Below are 24,345 nucleotides of genomic sequence, written 5' to 3' on the forward strand. Positions count from 1 at the left end.
AGAGGGGCCTGGTGGGCTACAGTCCATGGGTGGAAAAGAGTCAGACACTGCTGGGCACAATTGTGACTTTAAACTCTTTTCTATTAAGTTTGTAAAAGGCAAGATGATTGAAAGTTCTTAATTTGGGCAAATCCACACAGAATGAAAGCTCTGTGAACCACAGCAAGTTTGATGGATTTACAAATGCAGTAACAATTGTGATTTGGGTTTATTGATTGGAAAAGGATGAATGGGTATTACACTCTTAGAACTTTTTCCAGTTCTTTTCCTCAGATACTGTGCCAAATGTCTGACACTTGTTTAATGACAGTATTATTCTTAGGAGTGGATCTGAGGTGCAGGGTGCCTCCCTTCCAGTGGAGGTCAGATCCTGAGAGTGTCAAGTGACCACTGTGGCCGCTATCTACAGCCTCCAAGGCTAATTAACTTCCCAAGAAAATGAAACAGGGTGTCAGCTTTACTGTCCTCGGTACAAGTTGTGTGTTTTATGGCCAAGAACTCCTCTTTTTTGGTTTATAGAGTTATTTTAGCCAAGAGTAATTTTAAGGTTTGGCTTGTTGTCCTTGCCTACCATGTTCGTGTAATTTTATTTCTTCTGTCACACTTAATCTAAAATGAGGGCAAAAATAGAAGGAATGTATTGGAATATCTCTAATATTCCATCATTCCTTAAATGCTATGCCTTTCGACAGCTTCCTGATGAGGAAAAACAGAGTCACAGACTTTGATGAAGTGATTCCCTCTGATTTGCAACATTCTTCTACTTCTTGATTTAGTTAGTTAACATCAGTGGTCGTCCAGGATAAAGCCTCCTCCGGACAGGCTTCTCTGCTGGTTCACCACGCCTAGGATCTGATGTGCCCACGTATCCAGGGCACACCTCAAAGGCACACATCACATGAGACTCATCACATAATCATAGTCTCCTGAAAGGAATGAAGCCCCCATAGGAGCTATTCTGTCTTTATCAGTTTTGTCAACTGAGCAGGGAGATAGTCCACAAATATTTGGTGAACAAATCAGTAAATGTATGCTTCATCCTTGTCCAAAGTACAGTGCAAGCTACATATGTGATTTAAAACTCTCTAATAACCATAATGAAAAAGGAAAAGGTAGAACCAATAAATCAATTTTAATAATACATTGTTTTGGGCTTCCCTGGTGGTCCAGTGGTTAGTAATCCGCTTTGCATTGCAAAGGACACAGATTCGATCCCTGGTCCGGGAAGATCCCACATGCCTCAGATTAACTAAGCCCAGTGTGCCACACCTACTGAGCCTGTGTGCTGTAGCTACTGAAGCCACCTCAATGAGAAACCCCCACACTGCAACCAAGAGTAGCCCCTGCGAGCCACAACTAGAGAAAATCTGAGTGCAGAAACCAGGACCCACAACAGCCTAAATAAATAAATAATACCTTGTATTTAGTACCATATATCCAAGTGTTACTTTAATCTATGCCACTTGCCACATTTCAAATGCTCAATAGGCACATGTAGCTACTGGCTACCTTTGCTAGACCACACAACCTGCACCTTCGTTAAAACAAGACATCTTGGATTTCTGTTTTGCTTCTAGGTATCATGTTTTTCCTTGTTCTCATATGTCCCAGATCTCTTCTAATTGCCTTGCACTCTGGCTTCTCAATTCTGCCCATTCTCCACTAGGACTGCTATTTTGAAAGCATCCTGTTGTTTTCTCCAGTCAAACCCTATGTCAACTTAAAAGTACACAACTTGAGGGCTGTGAGCTTAAGCTTTATTCAGAGTCTTAGGACTACTGCCCAGGAAACAGTCAATCAGTAGCTCTGAGTAAGCTGCTCCAAAGAGGTAAGGGAGAAGTCAGTATATATGTGAATTTTATGACTGGGAAATACAAGTAGTTAAGCTTACATCTTGGTAAAAGATCACTGCTAATCATGAAGAACAGACATCTCAAGTTAGTGATTTCAGTACTTTTCTACACATGTGAAGATGCAAGAATCTGGAGTCCTTGAACTTCTTCCCAGGACATGCATCTAATTATCTAGAGGCCAAAGCACAGAGCACCTCATCCTGTTTTTCTCATCCTGAATTCCCTTCAGGGTACACTGTTGGTAGGTAACTTCAGTGGGTTATGATTTAACCCACTAGTTTAACTGGGTGATGAGTGATGCTCTTTGTTCTTTTTGGTTCGCTTCCCACTTTGGGTCATAAATTTGACCAAGGTGTGGGAGGCATTTCATGACCAATTTGTCCCGTGGGCTAGGAAGACTCATTCCTAGGATAAGAATTCCATTGATTGGCTATTCATGTGCTATATTGAATTAGGCCCTGTTATCCTATAGAGTCTCTGTATCATCTATCTTACTAGACTGTTGTGATCCAAGAAATGTTTCCCCCATGTTGCTTTTCCCCATATTTAGAGTTCAGTTCAGTTGCTCAGGAGAAGGTAATGGCAACCCACTCCAGTGTTCTTGCCTGGAGAATCCCAGGGACAGGGGAGCCTGGTGGGCTGCTGTCTATGGGGTCACACAAGAGTCGGACACGAATGAAGTGACTTAGCATAGCATAGCATAGCATCAGTTGCTCAGTTGTGTCCAACTCTTTGCAGCCCCATGGACTGCAGCATGCCAGGCCTCCCTTTCATCACCAACTTCTAGAGCTTGCTCAAACTCATACTATTTAGAATTAACTTTACAGAGAGTTATATATGTGACAAACTGCCTCAAGATATAAGTGTATATATATATATAGTAATATAGTAATTACAAGATATAAGTAATAGCATTAGTAAGACTATAGTACAGCCAACTCTTTGCAGCCCCATGGACTGCAGCATGCCAGGCCTCCCTTTCATCACCAACTTCTAGAGCTTGCTCAAACTCATACTATTTAGAATTAATTTTACAGAGAGTTATATATATGACAAATTGCCTCAAGATATAAGTGTATATATATATATATAGTAATATAGTAATTACAAGATATAAGTAATAGCATTAGTAAGACTATAGTACAGCAGTGAGACAACTCAAAGCATAAACAGTTTAAAAACAACAAAGAGAAAAATTTAGAACAATGATTAGTATAACTGGTTGCAATCTGGATACTAATAAGCCAACAAGTTCAAAAGGGGCCCACTGAAGAAGCCAAATTCTGGATAAATCAGGCAGAGAGAAAAAGATAAATCTTTCATCTTTGTTTACATAGGTATACTTTAGTCAGGAAGGAGTAAAAAGAGGAAAGAGAAAGACAGGGAGGGAGGAAGGGAGAGGGAAAGGGAAAGAAGAAGAAAGAAAGAAGGAAAGAGATTCTACTTAAAAAGAAAAACTTAAAATCAATATTTAATTTTGCAAAAGCAAAAATGGAAACTGGACCTCAATGGGAAGGTAGCTTTAATGTGCTAAAAGGGTTTAATAATAAACCTAAGAATTGTACACAAGCAAAAATATCTTTAGGGACTTCCCTGGTGGCCCAGGGGTTAAGACTCTGCCCTTCCATTGCAAGGGACGTGGGTTCAATCCCTGGTTGGGGAACTAAGATCCCACATGCTGTGTGTCATGGCCAAAATATAAAAATTAACAAAATAGGAATAATAAAATATTAAAAATATATATATATATCTTTTAGAAATGAAATCATTTAGAGAAAGACGAAACTAGGGATTTCTCTTGTGATCTAGTGGCTAAGAGTCTGAACTTCCAGTGCAGGGGGCCCTAGTTCAGTTCCTGGTTAGAGAACTAGATCCTGCATGCCTCAACTCAGAGTTCGCATGCCACAATGAGGATCAAAGATCCCAAGTGCCATTCTAAGACACAGCCTGGCCAAATAAATAATAACAGATTTGTTATTAGCAAAACAAACTAAAGGATGATAGTAAAAACAATTTTTTAAGAAGGGAGAAAATCCCAGATAACATAGTAGAGAAGCAGGAATAAAATTAAATATGTGGGGGGTAACTCTAAACTAAAAAAAATGTATAACAGTGGTAATATGTGATAGAATTTAAATATTTATGTATATTAGACTTATGCATATAAGAGGAAAGGTTTCCTCATATGTGGAGAACAAATATTAAAGCCAGTACTATTTTGGACAAAAAGTCATGAAATTTAAAATCGTATTCATCAATTTATTCAGTCCCATTTAATTAATTCTTGTTGATCTTGATCTCTTGTTAGCAGTTTCTGAAACCATCAGTTTTCCTCTAGAATTCTGTAATTTCTTACCCATTTCAGTGGTATGATCTAAAAATTATCAGAAACTTGTAAAAAGAAAAGTCCTTTCTATGAACCTTCTTGAAGATCTTCATTTTTGTAAAATAGAGTGATATTAATGTCAAAGACTTAAAATGGCATGGTTAAGGACCTGATTACAATTCAACTGACAAAGAAGTTTGGTTATTTATGCCACATATAACATATTAAGATAATAACTAAAAATATGACATAGCATTATGCCAGGACATATCCAATTTTAGGAATTTCATATAATTTCTAGAACATTTATATTAATATATAACCTAAGAAGTTTTATCATCACTCATTTGACATTGCTTCCCATGTAATTCAACATGCCAAATAAGCCTAGTTAATCTCTCTCTGAGATGTTTCAGGGAAATTCTGGAGCATCCCAAATTTAGCTAAAGATCAAAAGAATCAAAATCATCAAAAAAAAAAAAAAGAATCAAAATCAAAGTTTGATTTAAGAAAGTTCGTCAAGGATGTCAACAAATTTTAAAATACTTAGATAGGGTTGTAAATCACTATGAAACAATACTTGTTTACTTAACCAATGTGGCAAAAAGCGATTTCAAAGGCCAATACAGAAAGTTGCAACAGATTATGTAAAAGGTTAAAGAAACTTTACAATCTGTTATCAAAAGTGGATCAATAATCTACGAAAACTTTGCTCTCTTAACAAAGAAAAACAAAAACACAGGTTTTGCACCATCTTGCATTTACCATTAAAACTCATTCACAAAAAAAAGCTCATTCACTTAAATTTATTTCAATCTTAGCCAGCCTTGACCACATATAAAATTCCTTTCTAAAGATTCTTTTTTTTTTTTTTTCCCTCACAGACCTTCTACAGCTTTCTATTTCCCTATTAGTTCATTCCTTATTTTCTTTTCCATTTAGAAATAACAAACTTTAGGATAAATTACCTTTATTTTCCTTAACAAAATGCATCTCCATTCTTTGTATCTTAAAAAAAAAAAAAAAACTTCCTTGGATAAGAAGGTATTTTCCTTATTAATTTAGTAGTTTTAATTACATATACTAACTAGAGTTTTTAACCTTGTAAACAAAGACCATTGCCCACCATTCCTATACTACAAGGATCAAGCCGTTAGCCACTGCAATTGCTGACCTATAAGTATACCCTGAAAGGGATTCAGGATGAAGTAGTCTGTGTTTTGGATATATGGGTCCCTAGATAATTAAGTTGTGTAATCTAAGGAAGAATTTCAAAGACCCCAGAGTCTGGCATTTTCCCATATACACATAGATAAGTGCTAAAAACATTAACTTGATATCTGTTCTTTTTTTTTTTAATATATATTGTGTATTTGACTACATATATTTCCCAACCAAGATATTCATATATATTAATACGTTGGCTCCTCTTTCACCTCTTCAGAGAAGTTCCTCAGAGCTATCTGAGAGTCTGTCTTCCAGGCTCTAGTCTTCAGTAAGACACTGAATAATGCTTACCTCATAGCTCTTAGATTGTTTTTGTTTTTTTTCCTCAGTCGAAATCTTTAAATACCTTAATTTCTAGTGAAAATTAAGAAGTAAGCAATTATGGACTGCCTTTTACATTAGCTTTCTGTAGAACTGAAAACATAAATGCTATTTATAATTTTTTAAAAGTCATATGCTTTCTTATAGAAAAAATTTCAGTGCAGCACTGAACATATTTATTAATAATCCAAAATATCTTTAGTTTTTCTGAAAAGAAGCCTATGTTTAGTAGTCAATATTTCAATATCTTATTTAATTTTGGAATAATCTAGATATTCAATAAATGTTCATTGTTTAATTTAGCAAAACTCTTGATGAAATAAAATTCATATTTTAAGGCAAGACCAGAAAACTTTAAACATAACTTTTTTCTCCACCTCTTTAGACTTCCTTCATCCCTCCTGTATTATGCATCAACCAGACCTTCCAATGGCACAAATACCTGCTTAACCTTAATACTTGCTCAACCTTAAAGATACACTTTTTTTCCTTCTGGCACCAGCCATGTAACTCCTTAGAAGGTATGCACTTTCTCTGTCCTGTAAGTGGTTAGGGCAACACATCACTCACCTTGTACATGAGGATATCTTTGGTGAAATTTATGGACAATGCCAGTGTATCATTTCCCTTAGAGTGATTAGTACTGAAAGCACTGGCTCAGATGATCTGGACGTATGCTGGGCTGCACCTAATGGAAGATCTCAGCTTAGATTCTTACTTATGAATGTCACTAGCTATCTTATTTGTATTCTGCCTTATTTTACAGATTATTGTTTCTTGCATTACCAAATGTGTGACTGAGCTTCTGATAAAAATAATGATGGCTAGGTGACTTGAAACGATTGACCAAATATACAATCCTATAAGATCGATGGCTGTAAGTGTGTAACTTTAGATAGGGCTTCCTGGGTGGCTCAGTGGTAAAGAATCTGCCTGCTGATGCAGGAAACTTGGATTTGATCCCTGGGTTGGAAAGATCCCCTAGAGAAGAAAATGGCAACCCACTTCAGTATTCTTGCCTGGGAAATCCTATGGACAGAGGAGCCTGGAGGGCTACAGTCTATGGGGTCACAAAAGAGTCGGACACAGCTTAGCAATGAAACAACAGCAACAACAACTCTAGATAGGGGAAGAAGCAACCAGAGGGAACCATTTTCTGGACCATAACAGGATAGTAAGATAGGCAGTCCAGAGGCTTTTGGCTACTGTTAACAGAGCCTAGTCAGTTCAGTAATAAATAGCACAGTGAGTAGCCTATCAACAAACTCCTCACCTAACCTGGGAATGAGCATTCCTAGTAAATGTCTCCCAAACCTTCGTAGAAATTCAGACCAAAAGAGATGGGTTGTAAAATAATGTTGTTCACTGTCCAGTTTAACAAATCAAGTCCTAAGCCACTGCAGTCACTGACCCACAATACATTCTGAAAGGAATTCCAGGTGAAGATCAGGATAAGGCACCTTGTGCTCTGGGAAAACTGACAGAACCTGCCCTCAGACAGACATTTCCAGCAGAAAATTTTATGAACTCAGTTTTTTTGCATCTTCTCATACTTAGAAGAGCACTAAAACCATTAACCAAGATATCTGTTCCTTGTGAATAGCAGAAAACTTCTACCAAGACGTGTGCTTGGTTGCCTGTAGCCGTTTGCCACAATCATGCATATGCTGGTCTCCCCTCTTACCTCTTTGGAACAGTCCTGAGAGCTCTAGGAAAGACTGTCACCTGGGTTATAATCCTCATGTTTGCTTGAGTAAAATTTCCATTTCTTTCTTAGATTGACCACTGATTAAGTTTTTCATCAACACTCTAAAGTTTCAAGTTACCAAAAAGGTTTGGAGAAACTAGTTTTTTCTTTATTTTTTTTTAATTGAAGGATAATTGCTTTACAATATTGCATTGGTTTCTGCCATACATCAACATGAATCAGCCATAGGTGTACCTATGTCCTCTCCCTCTTTAAGTAGGCATACCATAAAACATAACTGTTCTTAAAGAGTTCAACTAAAAAGTCCCATCCCATTTATATTTACTTGTTCTCAACAATTATGTTTTGATTGCCCATGAAAACTTTGTGATACAACATTGTAAATCAACTCTATTTCAGTTAAAAAAAAAATAGGAGAGAGAAAAGGGGAGAAAACTCAGACTATCAGTGCCAATAAACAGCCTCTACAAATGGAAAAACAAACCAAAACAAAGAAAATTCGTGAAACATTAAACAGGGTCAACCATCATCCCAAGCTGTTAATTGCTGACAAATGTTGTAACAGAGATAACACAACTTACTTAACTAGTAAACCCAGGTAGAATAAACATTTTATTTTTAATTTGATAACTCTATAGCTGTGTCTATTTAAATCAATAACTTCAAATTTGCTTTTCTTTACTAGAGCTTAATCTTAGGTCATGTGAACTTGAAAAACAATTGGTTAGCTTTTACTACGTTTAGAAATATAATTCATAAGTGCTTACATTTAAGCCGGTTAATTAGAGCTCTCTGTCAGTTAGATTTTCCATGAGGGAGTCTTTTCAGCAGTTTGAACTTTTAAAATGCCCTCTCCTCTCCCTTGCCTATCCCCCCACCTCCAACCCCAGCCTTTTTTGTTTAAGTTACCTGATTGAATTAACTAGGCTCAGGTCCTTGTGGGCTGTATTTACATCTCTGATTTGTAGAGATTTGCAGGACAAATATAGTTGCTTTTAATTCTTCAAAGAACTGAACTATGGGACTTCAGTGGTGGTCCAGTGGTTAGTAGACATGGTCCACTGGTCCGGGAAGATTTCACAGGCTGCAGAGCAACTAAGCCGGTGCACCGCAACTCTGAAGCCCACCTGCCCTAGAGCCCATGCTCGGCAACAAGAGAAGCCGCCACAATGAGATGCTCAAACTCCAACTCGGGAAAGCCTGTGCGCAATAAAGAAGACCCAGAACAGCCATAAAAAAGAAAAAAGAAAAAAGAACTGGATGCCACCAAAATGACATCAAAAGATTGATCTGCTCAACTACATTGTCTTTAATTTGTTTCTTTCTATCAGCAGGAAGATCTCTGACTAAAATGGAAGTAAAACGATTTCTATGTTCTAGAACTTCAGGGTTCAGTGTATCATGCCTTCAGAAAGTTTGAACAAGGCATTTAATAAAGGCCTTCTCTACTGAGCACACAAATCAAACCCAGACAAATTTATACTAGGAGTAAAAGTCTCTGTTATTGCTTCTAATAGCCCCTGAATACTAGCCCCTGTTTTTACTTCACACTGGCCTTAGGTAACTCTATTGCTCCCCTTCAGTATTTTTAAGTAACACTTCCTGAAGGGCATATTTGTGTGCCCTGTTTTATAATGCCAGGCAGGGGAAGCAATTCCCAGGGAGACATAGGTCTGTCTTCACAATGAAGTGAAAGTTGAAGTGAAAGTTGCTCAGTCGTGTCCAACTCTTTGTGACCCCACGGACTGTATAGTCCATGGAATTCTCCAGGCCAGAATACTGGAGTGGGTAGCCTTTCCCTTCTCCAGGGGATCTTCCCAACCCAGGGATCAAATCCAGGTCTCCCGCATTGCAGGCGGATTCTTTACCAGCTGAGCCACAAGGGAAGCCCAATCATCTTAACATAAAGCCTGTTGGAATACACCAATTTTCTTATAAGCTTCGTATCTCAGTTCCATCAGCTCTTAGACCTTTAACTTTAGTCTCCATGAGGATCCCATGAAAAGTCTCGGTCTTAAAAGGAGTTCCAGAAACTTTTCCTTTCTATCCCCCATTTTATCCACTCCTATATAAACAGCTTTGTGGGGTCGAGTCAAGGGACCCAGGCTCTTCAATCTTTAACTTGATTAATTGGTCTAAATAACTGTTGTCCCAAGCAATTGTTGTTAGCCTTCTCAGTGTAATTTTTTCTTCTTTCTCAGTGTAATTTTTTCCTCCTTCTCAGTGTAATTTTTACCTCTTCCAGCTTTTAAAATTTCTCCAAACTGGGGTAAATAAAGAGGACTTGCTTGGGCCCTTTAATGTTGGGGGACGATTGGAGGGGGCTCATTTGACCTATCCAACCTTAGATAGTGCTGTATCAAAGCCTTTGTTTTAATCCCATCAACATCCATTTTATCTTATTTCTTAATAGCCTTCTAAAGATTTCCATCTTGTTTGGAGCAAGTCCCATGATTTTCCCCTTAATAACCCTTCCTATTCTCTTGTTAATTAACCTAACATTAATCAACCAATTTTTTTTTTGTTTGTTTTCTTTGGTGGGGGAGTGAAAGAGCTGGTTTATTTTTTTCACCCATTTCTTTTTATTTTTAATTCTTATTTTATATTGGAGTATAGCTGATTAACAATGTTAATGTTTTCTGTTTTGTATTTTTAGTGTGAGAGAGTCCTTTTATTCTTTTTTTTTATTGGCTACACCACTTGGCTTGTGGGATCTTAGATCGCCAACCAGGAACTGAACCCAGGGCCCTCAGCAGTGAGAGCTTGGAGTGCTAATCATTGGACTGACAGAGGATTGGGCTTCCCTGGTAGCTCAGTTGGTAAAGAATCCGCCCACAATGCAGGAGACCCCAGTTGGATTCCTGGGTTGGAAGGATCCCCTGGAGAAGGGAAAGGCTACCCACTAAAATATTCTGGCCTAGAGAATTCCATAAACTATACAGTCCATGGGGTCGAAAAGAGTCAGACACAACTGAACGACTTTCACTTTCAATGTTTATATTGGCATCTGTAAGACCCATTGAGATGAAGCTGAGACCACAAATTCAAATAGGCTTCCCAAACAGGTTTTTTTTTTTTTTTTTAAACTATAGGCTTTCTTAAAGTAAGCCATTATATTTCTTTGTATTCATTTTTAATTTACTCTTTCCATACGTACCAATTAAACAGCTGTTTATGATTAGAGCTCTCTAAAAATTTACCAATTTAGAAGTTTTTTCCAATTGAAAGGATCCATCATCTGACCATTGACAAAAAGGATCTGAATGATGACTCAAACCAATAAGATGCAAGAGGTGTTCCCACAGGAGAGTGCAAAGGATGAAGCCCTCACAAGATCTGGGAAGTTTATTCCTTCCCTTCTGCTTCCCCCTGCCACCCTCAATAATCTATAAAGTTAAGGCCTTCATACAACCAGATGCAATGAAGGTTGAAATGAAAAAAGTCCTTATAGATCAGGACCCCTTATGACCAACTCCCTGGAAAACAGGCACGCCAGGCAAAACGACTGCTCAGAATCCCAGTCTGTTTGACTGGATGCCAAATGTACACTGCATGAGTACTTTCTGGGTGGAAGAGACCAGAGAGATTTTTCTCACTGGTCAACAAACCAAGCCCTCAAGACACAGAACAGGATGCTTAAGAAGATCAGGTAGAATATTTACATCTCAAAGGCACAGGGAGATAATGCAAGTTCCTCCTAAAAGGACTTTTTCTCCTTTAAGATTAGAGTGTTGAAAAAATGTTTTAAAAAAATGACCAAAATAATCACAGACATTTTTTTGCATGTTTATTTTCTTTGTTTTTAATATAACTTATTTAACTATAAATTTACAGAAGCGAATTTTTGATAACAAATGTTAAAATGTTTTAAACAGCTGACTTGCAACATTCCTGAAAATTACCAGTGGACTCTTGTGAGCTGGTAGGAGATGGCCTTAACAAACCACTGACCCATTCCCAGAAGCCTCTGTATTCTTGCTCCAATCTGGATTGATTGATGTCTACAGTTACTGCAGGGTTATCATATTAGAATTTTCATTTTGATTTTCTTTTTTTAAATTTCTCTTTGCTTTATTATACTCCCTCATCTTGCTGGAGTACATCCTCAAGTAACTCACAAAGAAGTTACCTTTTATATAAGGAGTAAGAAGAAGAACAAAATTTCTGGGTTCTTGTATGCTTGATGATATTCTTATTTTCTTTTTAATTTAATTATTTTTTTTAATTGAAGGATAATTGCTTTACAGAATTTTGTTGTTTTCTGTCAAATCTCAATATGAATCAATCATAGGTATATATATATCTCCTCTGTTTTGAGGCTTCCCTGGTGGCTCAGAGGCTAAAGCGTTTGTCTGCAATGCAGGAGACCCGGATTTGATCCCTGGGTTGGGAAGATCCCCTGGAGAAAGAAATGGCAACCCACTCCAGTATTCTTGCCTGGAGAATCCCACGGACAGAGGAGCCTGGCGGGCTACAGTCCATGGGGTCGCAAAGAGTCGGACACGAATGAGTGACTTCACACACACACCTCTGTTTTGAAACTACCTTCCATCTCCCTCCTTAGCCCACCCCTCTAGGTTGATACAGAACCCCTGTTGGAGTTTCCTGAGTCATACAGCAAATTCCCATTGGCTATCTATTTTACATATGCTAATGTAAATTTTGACAGTTTATTGTCATCCACACAGTCATATTATGATCGACACAGTCAAAGGCTTTGGCATAGTCAATAAAGCAGAAATAGATGTTTTTCTGGAACTCTCTTGCTTTTTCAATGATCCAGCAGATGTTGGCAATTTGATCTCTGGTTCCTGTGCCTTTTCTAAAACCAGCTTGAACATCTGGAAGTTCACGGTTCATGTATTGCTGAAGCCTGGCTTGGAGAATTTTGAGCATTACTTTACTAGCGTGTGATATGAGTGCAATTGTGCGGTAGTTGGAGCATTCTTTGGCATTGCCTTTCTTTGGGATTGGAATGAAAACTGACCTTTTCTAGTACTGTGGCCACTGCTGAGGTTTCCAAATTTGCTGGCATATTGAGTGCAGCACTTTCACAGCATCATCTTTCAGGATTTGAAATAGCTCAGCTGGAATTCCATCACCTCCACTAGCTTTGTTTGTAGTGATGCTTTCTAAGGCCCATTTGACTTCACATTCCAGGATGTCTGGCTCTAGGTCAGTGATCACACCATCGTGATTATCTGGGTCGTGAAGATCTTTTTTGTACAGGTCTTGTGTATTCTTGCCACCTCTTCTTAATATCTTCTGCTTCTGTTAGGTCCATACCATTTCTGTCCTTTATCGAGCCCATCTTTGCATGAAATGTTCCCTTGGTATCTCTGATTTTCTTGAAGAGATCTCTAGTCTTTCCCATTCTGTTGTTTTCCTCTATTTCTTTGCATTGATTGCTGAAGAAGGCTTTCTTATCTCTTCCTGCTATTCTTTGGAACTCTGCATTCAGATGCTTATATCTTTCCTTTTCTCCTTTGCTTTTCGCTTCTCTTCTTTTCACAGCTATTTGTAAGGCCTCCCCACACAGCCATTTTGCTTTTTTGCTTTTCTTGTCCATGGGGATGGTCTTGATCCCTGTCTCCTGTACAGTGTCAGAAACTTCAGTCCATAGTTCATCAGGCACTCTATCAGATCTAGGCCCTTAAATCTATTTCTCACTTCCACTGTATAATCATAAGGGATTTGATTTAGATCATACCTGAATGGTCTAGTGGTTTTTCCCTACTTTCTTCAATTTAAGTCTGAATTTGGTAATAAGGAGTTCATGATCTGAGCCACAGTCAGCTCCCGGTCTTGTTTTTGTTGACTGTATAGAGCTTCTCCATCTTTGGCTGCAAAGAATATAATCAATCTGATTTCAGTGTTAACTGTCTGGTGATGTCCAGGTGTAGAGTCTTCTCTTGTGTTGTTGGAAGAGGGTGTTTGCTATGACCAGTGCATTTTCTTAGCAAAACTCTATTAATCTTTGCCCTGCTTCATTCCATATTCCAAGGCCAAATTTGCCGGTTACTCCAGGGGTTTCTTGACTTCATACTTTTGCCTTCCAGTCCCTTATAATGAAAAGGAGATCTTTTTTGGGTGTTAGTTCTAAAAGGTCTTGTAGGTCTTCATAGAACCGTTCAACTTCAGCTTCTTCAGCGTTACTGGTTGGGGCATAGACTTGGATTACTGTGATATTGAATGGTTTGCCTTGGGAACGAACAGAGAACATTCTGTCGTTTTTGAGATTGCATCCAAGTACTGCATTTCGGACTCTTTTGTTGACCATGATGGCTACTCCATTTCTTCTGAGGGATTCCTGCCTGCAGTAGTAGATATAATGGTCATCTGAGTTAAATTCACCCATTCCAGTCCATTTGAGTTTTCTGATTCCTAGAATGTCGACATTCACTCTTGCCATCTCCTGTTTGACCACTTCCAATTTGCCTTGATTCATGGACCTGACATTCCAGGTTTCTATGCAATATTGCTCTTTACAGCATCAGACCTTGCTTCTATCACCAGTCACATCCACAACTGGGTATTGTTTTTGCTGTGGCTCCATCCCTTCATTCTTTCTGGAGTTATTTCTCCACTGATCTCCAGTAGCATATTGGGCACCTACTGACCTGGGGAGTTCCTCTTTCAGTATCCTATCATTTTGCCTTTTCATACTGTTCATGGGGTTGTCAAAGCAGGAATATTGAAGTGGTTTGCCATTCCCTAAGCTGGTTTTAGAAAAGGCAGATGAACCACAGATCAAATTCCCAACATCTGCTGTATCATTGAAAAAGCAAGAGAGTTCCAGAAAAACATCTATTTATGCTTTATTGACTATGCCAAAGCCTTTGACTGTGTGGATCACAATAAACTGTGGAAAATTCTGAAAGAGATGGGAATACCAGACCACTTGACCTGCCTCTTGAGAAATTTGTATGCAGGTCAGGAAGCAACAGTTAGAACCTGACATGGAACAACAGACTGGTTCCAAATAGGAAAAGGAGTATATCAAGGCTGTATATTGTCACCCTGCTTATTTAACTTCTTTGCAGAGTACATCATGAGAAACGCTGGACTGGAAGAAACACAAGCTGGAATCAAGATTGCTGGGAGAAATATCAATAACCTCAGATATGCAGATGACACCACCCTTATGGCAGAAAGTGAAGAGGAACTCAAAAACCTCTTGATGAAAGTGAAAGTGGAGAGTGAAAAAGTTGGCTTAAAGCTCAACATTCAGAAAATGAAGATCATGGCATCCGGTCCCATCACTTCATGGGAAATAGATGGGGAAACAGTGGAAACAGTGTCAGACTTTATTTTTGGGGGGCTCCAAAATCACTGCAGATGGTGACTGCAGCCATGAAATTAAAAGACGCTTACTCCTTGGAAGAATAGTTATGACCAACCTAGATAGTATATTCAAAAGCAGAGACATTACTTTGCCAACAAAGGTTCGTCTAGTCAAGGCTATGGTTTTTCCTGTGGTCATGTATGGGTGTAAGAGTTGGACTGTGGAGAAGGCTGAGCGCTGAAGAATTGATGCTTTTGAACTGTGGTGTTGGAGAAGACTCTTGAGAGTCCCTTGGACTGCAAGGAGATCCAACCAGTCCATTCTGAAGGAGATCAGCCCTGGGATTTCTTTGGAAGGAATGATGCTAAAGCTGAAACTCCAGTACTTTGGCCACCTCATGCGAAGAGTTGACTCATTGGAAAAGACTCTGATGCTGGGAGGGATTGGGGGCAGGAGGAGAAGGGGACGACAGAGGATGAGATGGCTGGATGGCATCACTGACTCGATGGACGTGAGTCTGAGTGAACTCCGGGAGTTGGTGATGGACAGGGAGGCCTGGCGTGCTGCGATTCATGGGGTTGCAAAGAGTTGGACACGACTGAGTGACTGAACTGAACTGAATGTAAATTTCCTGTTACTCTTTCCATACATTTCACTCTCTCGTCCCCTGTCCCTATGTCCATAAGTCTATTCTGTATATGTTTTTCCATTGCTGCTCTGTAAATAAAATTCTTCAGTACCATTTTTCTAGATTCCATATATATGTGTTAGAATATGATATTTATCTTTCTCCTTCTGACTTACTTCAGTCTCTATAATAGGTTCTAGTTTTATCCACCTCACTAGAACTGACTCAAATGCATTCCTTTTTATGGTTGAGTAATATTCCATTGTGTATATGTACTGCAATTTCTTTATCCATTCATCTGGCAGTGGACATCTAGGTTGTTTCCAAGTTCTAGCTATTGTAAATAGTGCTGCAATGAACAATGGGATACATGTGTCTTTTTCAATTTTGGTTTCCTCAGGGTATATGCCTAGGAGTGGGATTGCTGGGTCATATGGTGGCATCATCTACTCAATGGACATGAGTTTGAGTAAGCTCCAGGAGTTGGTGATGGACAGGGAAGCCTGGTGTAGTGCAGTCCATGGGGTCACAAAGACTGAGTGACTGAGAGACTGAACTGAACTGAACTGATGGTGGCTTTATTTCTAGCTTTTTAAGGAATCTCCATACTGTCTTCCACAGAGGCTGTATGAATTTACATTCCCACCAACAGTGCAAGAGCATTCCCTTTTCTCCACACCCTCTCCAGCACTTATTGTTTGTAGACTTTTTTATGATGGCCATTCTGACTGGTGTGAGGTGATATCTCACTGTATTTTTGATTTGCATTTCTCTAATAATGAGTGATGCTGAGCATCTTTTCATGTGTTTGTTAGCCATCTGTATGTCTTCTTTGGAAAAATGTCTCTTCAGGTCTTTTTCCCACTTTTTGATTGGGTTGTTTGTTTTCTGGTATTGAGTTTATGAGCTGCTTGTATATTTTGGAAATTAATCCTTTGTCAGTTTCATTTGCTATTATTTTCTCCCATTCTGAAGGTTGTCTTTTCACCTTGCTTAAAGTTGCCTTTGCTGTGCAAAAGCTTTTAAGTTTAATCAGGTCCCACTTGTTTACTTTTGTTTTCATTTCCATTACTCTAGGAGATGAGTCATAGAGGATCTTTGATTTATGTCAAGTGTTCTGCCTATGTTTTTCTCTAAGAGTTTTATAGTTTCTTGTCCTATATTTAGGTGTCTAATCCATTTTGAGTTTATCTTTGTGTATGGTGTTAGGAAGTGTTCTAGTTTCATTCTTTTACATGTAACTGTCCAGTTTTCCCAGCTCCATTTATTGAAGAGGCTGCCTTTGCCCCATTGTATATTCTTGCCTCCTTTGTCAAAAATAAGGTACCCATAGGTGCATGGGTTTATTTCTGGGCTTTCTATCTTGTTTCATTGGTCTATAGTTCTGTTTTTGTGCCAGGACCATACTGTCTTGATGACTGTAGCTTTGTAGTATAATTTGAAGTCAGGAAGGTTGATTCCTCCAGCTCGATTCTTCTTTCTCAAGACTGCTTTGTCTATTTAGGGTCTTTTGTGTTTCCATATGAATTGTGAAATTTTTTGCTCTAGTTCTGAATCAGAGACATTTTCATCAGTGCTTTAGAAATATTGTTGTCTTCTGAGCGGAATCAGTTTCAGTGTTATAAAAAGGAAGTTCAGGGACAGGTGGATAGCAAGGAGAGGATACTGTGGACACTTAGAGGAACTGGGAGGAACAGAAGGAGGGGCCCAGCCTGCATCAGTGGCCTTTTGAAATTTTGATATGTTTTCAAGCAGGTTTTTGTTGGTGTCCTACAAAGAAATTACATTATTATTTCCTCTTTTAGAAGCTAAATGTAATCAAACTAAACATTTCATTCAGTCTATCTGACTTTATAGCTGGCTTTCTCTAGTTGTATATGCAAAAAAAAAAAAAAAAAAAAAAAAACCCACCAAAGGTCAAAAGAACTCTATCTTGGCTAGTTTAGGGTGACATCTCCTTCAGTATAACTTTCCCATGTAAGTAAGTACTTGCAAGTGCAAACTCTGTGTATCATACATGAACCTGGCTGGTGTGTTATTTGAAGGTTGGAGTCCCTTGGACTGCAAGGAGATCAAACCAGTCAGTCTTAAGGAAATCAACCCTGAATATTCACTGGAAGGACTGATGCTGAAGCTGAAACTCCAATACTTTGGCCACCTGATGTGAAGAACTGACTCATTGGAAAAGAGTCTGATGCTGGGAGGGATTGAGGGCAGGAGGAGAAGGGGACGACAGCATGGTGAGATGGCTGGATGGCATCACTGACTCGATGGACGTGAGTCTGAGTGAACTCCGGGAGTTGGTGATGGACAGGGAGGCCTGGCATGCTGCCTTTAGTTCTCACAAATTACAACTTGTTTACATCCAAACCGATCCATCCCTATTGACAAACTGTACCACAACCTGGTAGTTCCTCTTTGGCTCCACTGGGCAGCCTGTCCCTCTTCCTCAGTGAGTGGTGGCTTCTGATAAAGCAGCTGAGACTCAGAGGCAGGAGGTGATCTGGGCCCAGGAAGTCAGGTTGCCCATTTCCCTGGCACAGCCCTAGAGGTGTCTCTAACCTCATAGGAGCATCCAGAGGGTGCAGTGAGGAAGAGAGAGGGACTTGATCCACTTCCCTAACTTTTGCTGAGTCCTGACCCTGTGCCTGGCACTGATCCAGAGCAGGACCCATAATAGTGGACAAGATAGGTCACAGCTTGGCCCTCATGGGGCTTGCTTTGCAGGGGGAGACAGACAATAAGGAAACAAGTATAATTCATGGTAAGAGAGTGAGAAACAACACGGAGAAAGACGGAGCAGAGCAAGGGGAAAAGTGATATGGACGGGTGGACTGTTTTAAGCTGAGGGTCAGGTACCCTCTTTGAGGAGGGACATCTGAGCCTGGGAGCCACAGGGCCATGTGGGGAAGGAGCGTTCAAGGCAGAGGGAGCAGGACGTGCAAAGGCCCTGAGGCTGGTGTGTTCCAGGGACAAGAGAGAAGCGAGTATGCCCAGAGGAAATGAAAAAAGGGAGCGTTGCTGGAGATGCTTTTGAAGAGGAACCCAAGGGCCAGGCCTGTTGTAGACTGTTGCAATAGGTACTGGGTGATGCTGTCCCAATCTGTCTTCACGCAGGACCAAAGGGCTTATTTGCCCAGCTTTTGGATGTGCTGCCAACTGACAGACATCAGCTATCAGCCCTCTTCTTCATTACCCAATGTCATTCCCTTTTCCTGAGTAACACATGCAATGACTGACCAATATCAAGGTGTAAAGTGCCAAGACCCCAATTTTAGGTGACTCTGGAAGCCTGTGATAGCTTCAGAGTTCCCCACACCTTTGTTAAGCTGCATTGCAGCTCATCTGTCTTTCTGCTTGGCCTGACTTCGTCTCCTATCTGCGGTGAGGATCCTAAAAATCCTCCCTAATAAACCTATATAGTAACCCGTGATGATGTATTGGGAGTGGTCCATGAAAGCAGATGCTAAGGTAGGATTTAGAGCTGGCTCACCTGCTGCCCGCCTGGAAATGAGTGCCCTGTCACTGCTGGTATATAGTGCAGGTGCCCTGACACAACAGAGAAGGGCAGTTATTAAGATATTCACCAGTGGAGTATGGGTTTGGCTTATTTGTGGAAAGGAACACACAAGGCATTGGAAAAACATGGGCAACTCTGTAATTGTAAGAACAGTGAAATTGGATGCTTGTTGTTAGGCTTTATTGATTCTTTTGAAAAAAGACAAGAAATAGTGAAATGGTCAGTTCAGTTCAGTTCAGTCACTCAGTCATGTCCTACTCTTTGCGACCCCATGAACTGCAGCACGCCAGGCCTCCCTGTCCATCACCAACTTCCGGAGTCCACCCAAACCCATGTCCATTGTGTCAGTGATGCCATCCAACCATCTCATCCTCTGTCATCCCCTTCTCCTCCTGCCCTCAATCTTTCCCAGCATCAGGGTCTTTTCCAATGAGTCAGCTCTCCACATCAGGTGGCCAAAGTATTGGAGTTTCAGCTTCAGCATCAGTCCTTCCAATGAACACCCAGGACTGATCTCCTTTAGGATGGACTGTTGGATCTCCTTGCAGTCCAAGGGACTCTCAAGAGTCTTCTCCAACACCACAGTTCAAAAGCATCCGTTTTTCGGCCCTCAGCTTTCTTTATAGTCCAAATGGTCAACCACCAATTAAAAGTTAAGCATAGGGTACCTCTCTGGTGGTCCAGTGGCTAAGACTCCATGTTCCCAATCAGGGGGCCTGTGTTCGATCCCTGGTCAGGGAACTAGATCCTACATGCTGCAACTATGACCTGGTGCAGCCAAATAAATAAGTATATAAATAATTTTTTTTTTTTTTTTTAAAGATGCTACAGGCGAAACAGGAGTTAAAAAACCAAGTTGTCCACTTCATTCCTGCCTGGAGTCTGGGGGAAAAGGTGACAAGCCCTCTCTAGGGTTAGAGACTCTTGTTCAAGGCCTGGGGTGAAGGTCAGTCATTGCTGCATAGCCTTGAAGTGGGAGGAAAGACCACAGTGTGGGCTCTTACATACTGATAGCTAAAATAAAAGAATCTAAAGCTGAGCTCTGAAGAATTGATGCTTTTGAACTGTGGTGTTGGAGAAGACTCTTGAGAGTCCCTTGGACTGCAAGGAGATCCAACCAGTCCATCCTAAAGGAGATCATTCCTGGGTGTTCATTTCGAAGGACTGATGTTGAAGCTGAAACTCCAATACTTTGGCCACCTGATGCAGAGTGCTGACTCATTTGAAAAGACCCTGATGCTGGGAAAGATTGAGGGCAGGAGAAGAAGGGGATGACAGAGGATGAGATGGTTGGATGGCATTACTGACACAATGGACATGGGTTTGGCTGGACTCCAGAAGTTGGTGATGGACAGGGAGGCCTGGTGTGCTGCAGTACATGGGGTTGCAAAGAGTTGGACATGACTGAGCAACTGAACTGAACTAACCAATGATAGAATCCTGGGCCCCCTGAAGTAGAAGCAAAGAGTTCTAATGATTGGACTACCAGGGCAGTCCCTGTCCAATCTTATTAAAATGTTTCTTGAATCAAGCCTTTGCCCAATAAGAGATTTAATAGTGCTTGGAGACTACAGTATATCCCATTTCTCCTTTTATTTTTCTTGGTTTCTCTTTCTCACCCTACTGTAACAAACTGCTGCAAGTCTTTATGAAAATATCTGAGCGGTGTTTTGGAACGGAATTATTTGGAGTTACTGAAAGCGTTCCATCACATTATTATGGGTTATATTTGCATATAATGGAGAAGGCAATGGCACCCCGCTCCAGTACTCTTGCTTGGAAGATCCCATGGATGGAGGAGCCTGATAGGCTGCAGTCCGTGGGGTCGCTAAGAGTCAGACACGACAGAGCGACTTCACTTTCACTTTTCACTTTGATGCATTGGAGAAGGAAATGGCAACCCATTCAAGTGTTCTTGCCTGGAGAATCCCAGGGATGGGGGAGTCTGATGGGCTGCTGTCATGGGGTCGCACAGAGTCGGACACGACTGAAGCGGCTTAGCAGCAGCAGCAGCAGCATTTGCATGTAAGGAGGAAAGTTATCACCAAAGCATGCTTACTTCATGATTTGTGAACTGGGTATAGTCGATGTATCTGTCATTGTTTTTTGTCAGTGTCTCTCAAAACACCATGTATTAAGTTGATCAGTTCATATTCTCTTATTGGTGGTACAGTGGTGGCCTCCCAAATCAGAACCTGAGGCCTGATGTGCCCTTCCCTTCCTGGGGCCCACCTATGTGTTCCGTTGAGTCAGGGGCCACTCTGTCGCGGTACCTCTCTGTACCTAGCTGCTGCTATCTCACCAGACTGGCCAGCTCCTGCTGCTCACCCCCTGCACAAGCCAGCAGGCAGGAGCTCTGCTCTGGGGGGCGCCAGCTTGGGGCCACCTCGGACGTCACAGACTGGCTGTTGGGGTCAGAGGTGGGCTGAGCCCACAGCACTCACTGACTCAGACGGTGATCATGCTTGATGGACTAGTCGAGAACCTCTACGTGGCCACCATGGTCTTGGCCGCTTGCATGCCTGGTTCCACCAAGGGCTGGCAGCTGACATTGCTGGAAGGGCCAAGGTACTTCTTTCTACCCGGCTGCTTTCTGGAGCCACCCCTTTCTGCTCCACGTGCAGTGGCAGTGAAGCAGGCACCAGCTCTGGCAGCCCTGCTCATCCATTGGCTCGCACAACAGTGGGCCCCTCCCCCAAGCAAGCAACAGTTAGTGAACAACGTCAACTAACTTCCCAGGTGGCGCTAGTGGTAAAAATCCCGCCTAGAGTACATTGAATTCCTGGGTCAGCAAGATCCCCTGGAGGAGGGGACAGCAACCCACTCCAGTATTCTTGCATGGAGCATACCATGGACAGAAGAATCTGGTAAGTTAGGATCCATGGGGTTGCAAAAGAGTCAGACACAACTGAAATTGACTTAGCACAGCACAGTTACCCTTGGTGGCTTGGCTTAGCCACTGGATGGTGCCAAAGTGGGCCCCCTCCCCCACTTGTAATACAGAAGGAGCCTGAATTTGGACTGAAGGAAGATGGTTTTTTGAGATGCTAGTCTGCCATCTTGGTCTCCTAGCTTTCCAATTAAAGTTATTAATTCTTGTCCCAACAACTGGTTTCCTGATTTATTATCCTGTTGTGCAACCAGCGGAAGGAACTTGGGCTCAATAATAGTGGTACCTGTTTGTTCCTTTCCTTTTTATGGACATGAATGATGGCTGTGGAGAGTTCTAGGCCATCAAGCAAATTTTTGCTATTACAATCATGCATCTTGAAATAATGGAGCTGTAGTTCTTATGGGGACATCTTCTGCTTTTGGTTTGTTGGTGACACCTTCCAGATGCTCCATAAAGCATGCTTGATAGTGCACTCAGTTCTTAATCAGGCCCAGTCTGCCAGGATGGGAGAAGCGGGCCCTGGTTCCTTGAGCCTGGCACCTGCTACACAAAAGTTCCAGGGCAGGCTGCACAGGAAGTGAGTTCTGAGCAGCCGCAGAGGTCTCATGTCAGCGGTACCTCTTTTAGTTAAACCTCTTTAAGCACAGAGAAAACCTCTTATTGGGAATTTGAAACTCTGATCTGTTACTGAATTGGTTGGACCTGCGCCAGTGTCCTAGCACCCAGCAACACCCCTTGTCTTGGCCAGGGAAGTTCTTTTTTCCATAATATTTGCACAGCCAATAATGAAACCGATGCTAAGACTGGAAGGACACAAGCTTTATTCAATGGCCAAGAATGGAGTAGGAACCTGGTTCACAAATCAACTTCTCAACTAGCTTAGGGAGGAGACACCATTTATATAGGAGAGTTGAGGTAAAATAGGGGAACTGGAAGTAGCAGGAGGAATATTCATGACTAATCTGAGAACAGAGGTGTCGTTTGGACAGGAACTGAGGCAATACTCCTTTTCAGTCCTTGTCTGGGCATTTCCAGCTGTTGGCATGGCGATTGTCCATCATCTTAGCGCTGGTGGGTGTGTCACTTAACATATGCTAATATATTACAATGAGCGCACAATAAGGCTCAGGGTCTACTAGAAGGCAAATCTTCCACTATCTTAGGCCTTATTAGTTCTAATCAGTTCTGGTTTATTTCTTCACGGCTTTTCTGAAGATGGCGGGCACAGTGGAGCACTGCAGTGCCCAGGGCCACCTCAAGGGACCACGTGCTCTAGCTGGATGGCAGATGCAGATGATAGTCTTGTCTGGCGTAGGCAGCTGGTGAGTTAGCCCCAGTGCCTTATTTAGTTCCCTGGACACCAGTAAGTGAGCTGAATGTGTTTTCACAACAGTTACAGAATACAGTTCTGTATTCTTACAGAATAATCGTGTGTTAGCTACCTGTGACTATTTTTTGTGGAAATTGTTGGAATGACATTATCATATCCTGATAAGCATAAAACAAGCATATACACAAGATGCATTTACCACCTTTTATGTTAAGATTGTACTTGTATGACCAGACACACGTTTGCATGTTTTTCTCTGTGTATGCCTATGGTGATTTGGTGCCAAATTATAGTGCTTTTGGGGGCTTTCCAAGTGGCTTGGTGGCAAAGAATTCATCTGCCAAGCAAGAGGCACAGGGTTCAATCCCTGGGTCAGGGAGATCCCCTGGAGGAGGAAATGGCAACCCCCTCCAGTATCCTTGCCTGGGAAATCCCCTGGACAGAAAGAGAGCCTGGAGGGCTACAGTCCCTGGAGTTGCAAAAATTGGACAGACTTACTAACTAAACAAGGAATAGTACCTTTCAATGGATTTCATTGTCTAGGTACCAGTCAGGGCAAACCTAATCAAGTGTTTTTTCTTCTTTAAATGAAAATTAATAACATAAATTTATTTGATTACTCGCTAATAAATACCAGGGTATAAATGTATATATTTTAGAATCATTGGTTTCACTTTCTTCATGGTCTATAATTTGGTTCTAGTATCAGGACTGCTTATCTTAAATTCATACTAGATAATGGGTTAAAACTTTAGTGGTAATGTTTTAGCCCCCAAGACCAACTCTAATAACCCATATGGTTCTTGCTCAGGCAAGGATCTGGACTTGACTCACATAGTTGCTCTGATTGTTATGTTGCATTCCAAATTGTCCCTCCTCTTTTTTGAGTTCATTTTTCAATCTAAATGAAGGAAGAGATAGTAAAAATCAGTTTATAGCATATTATTATAACGATACTTTACAGGTGCACTTTTCCAAAAAAGTCTTTAAAAAATTGAAGTATAGTTGATGTACAATATTAGACAAGTTACGAGTGTACAATATAGTGTTTTGCAGTTTTTAAAGGTTATATTCCATTTATTGGGTCTTCCCTGGTGGCTCAGATGGTAAAGTGTCTGCCTACAATGCGAGAGATCCAGGTTCGATCCCTGGGTAAAGAAGATCCTCTGGAGAAGGAAATGGCAACCCACTCCAGTAATCTTGCCTGGAAAATACCATAGATGGAGGAGCCTGGTAGGCTGCAGTCCATGGGGT

The 24,345-nt window shown here is 40.9% G+C and overlaps 1 pseudogene; it reads right to left on the reverse strand.

Annotated features, from left to right (window-relative positions):
- Positions 1-18,870: 18,870 nt before the first annotated feature.
- On the reverse strand, positions 18,871-22,368 carry LOC113884396 (annotated as a pseudogene).
- Positions 22,369-24,345: the final 1,977 nt, after the last annotated feature.

The sequence above is a fragment of the Bos indicus x Bos taurus genome, chromosome 26, assembly GCF_003369695.1.
Source record: "Bos indicus x Bos taurus breed Angus x Brahman F1 hybrid chromosome 26, Bos_hybrid_MaternalHap_v2.0, whole genome shotgun sequence".
Lineage (NCBI taxonomy): Eukaryota > Metazoa > Chordata > Mammalia > Artiodactyla > Bovidae > Bos > Bos indicus x Bos taurus.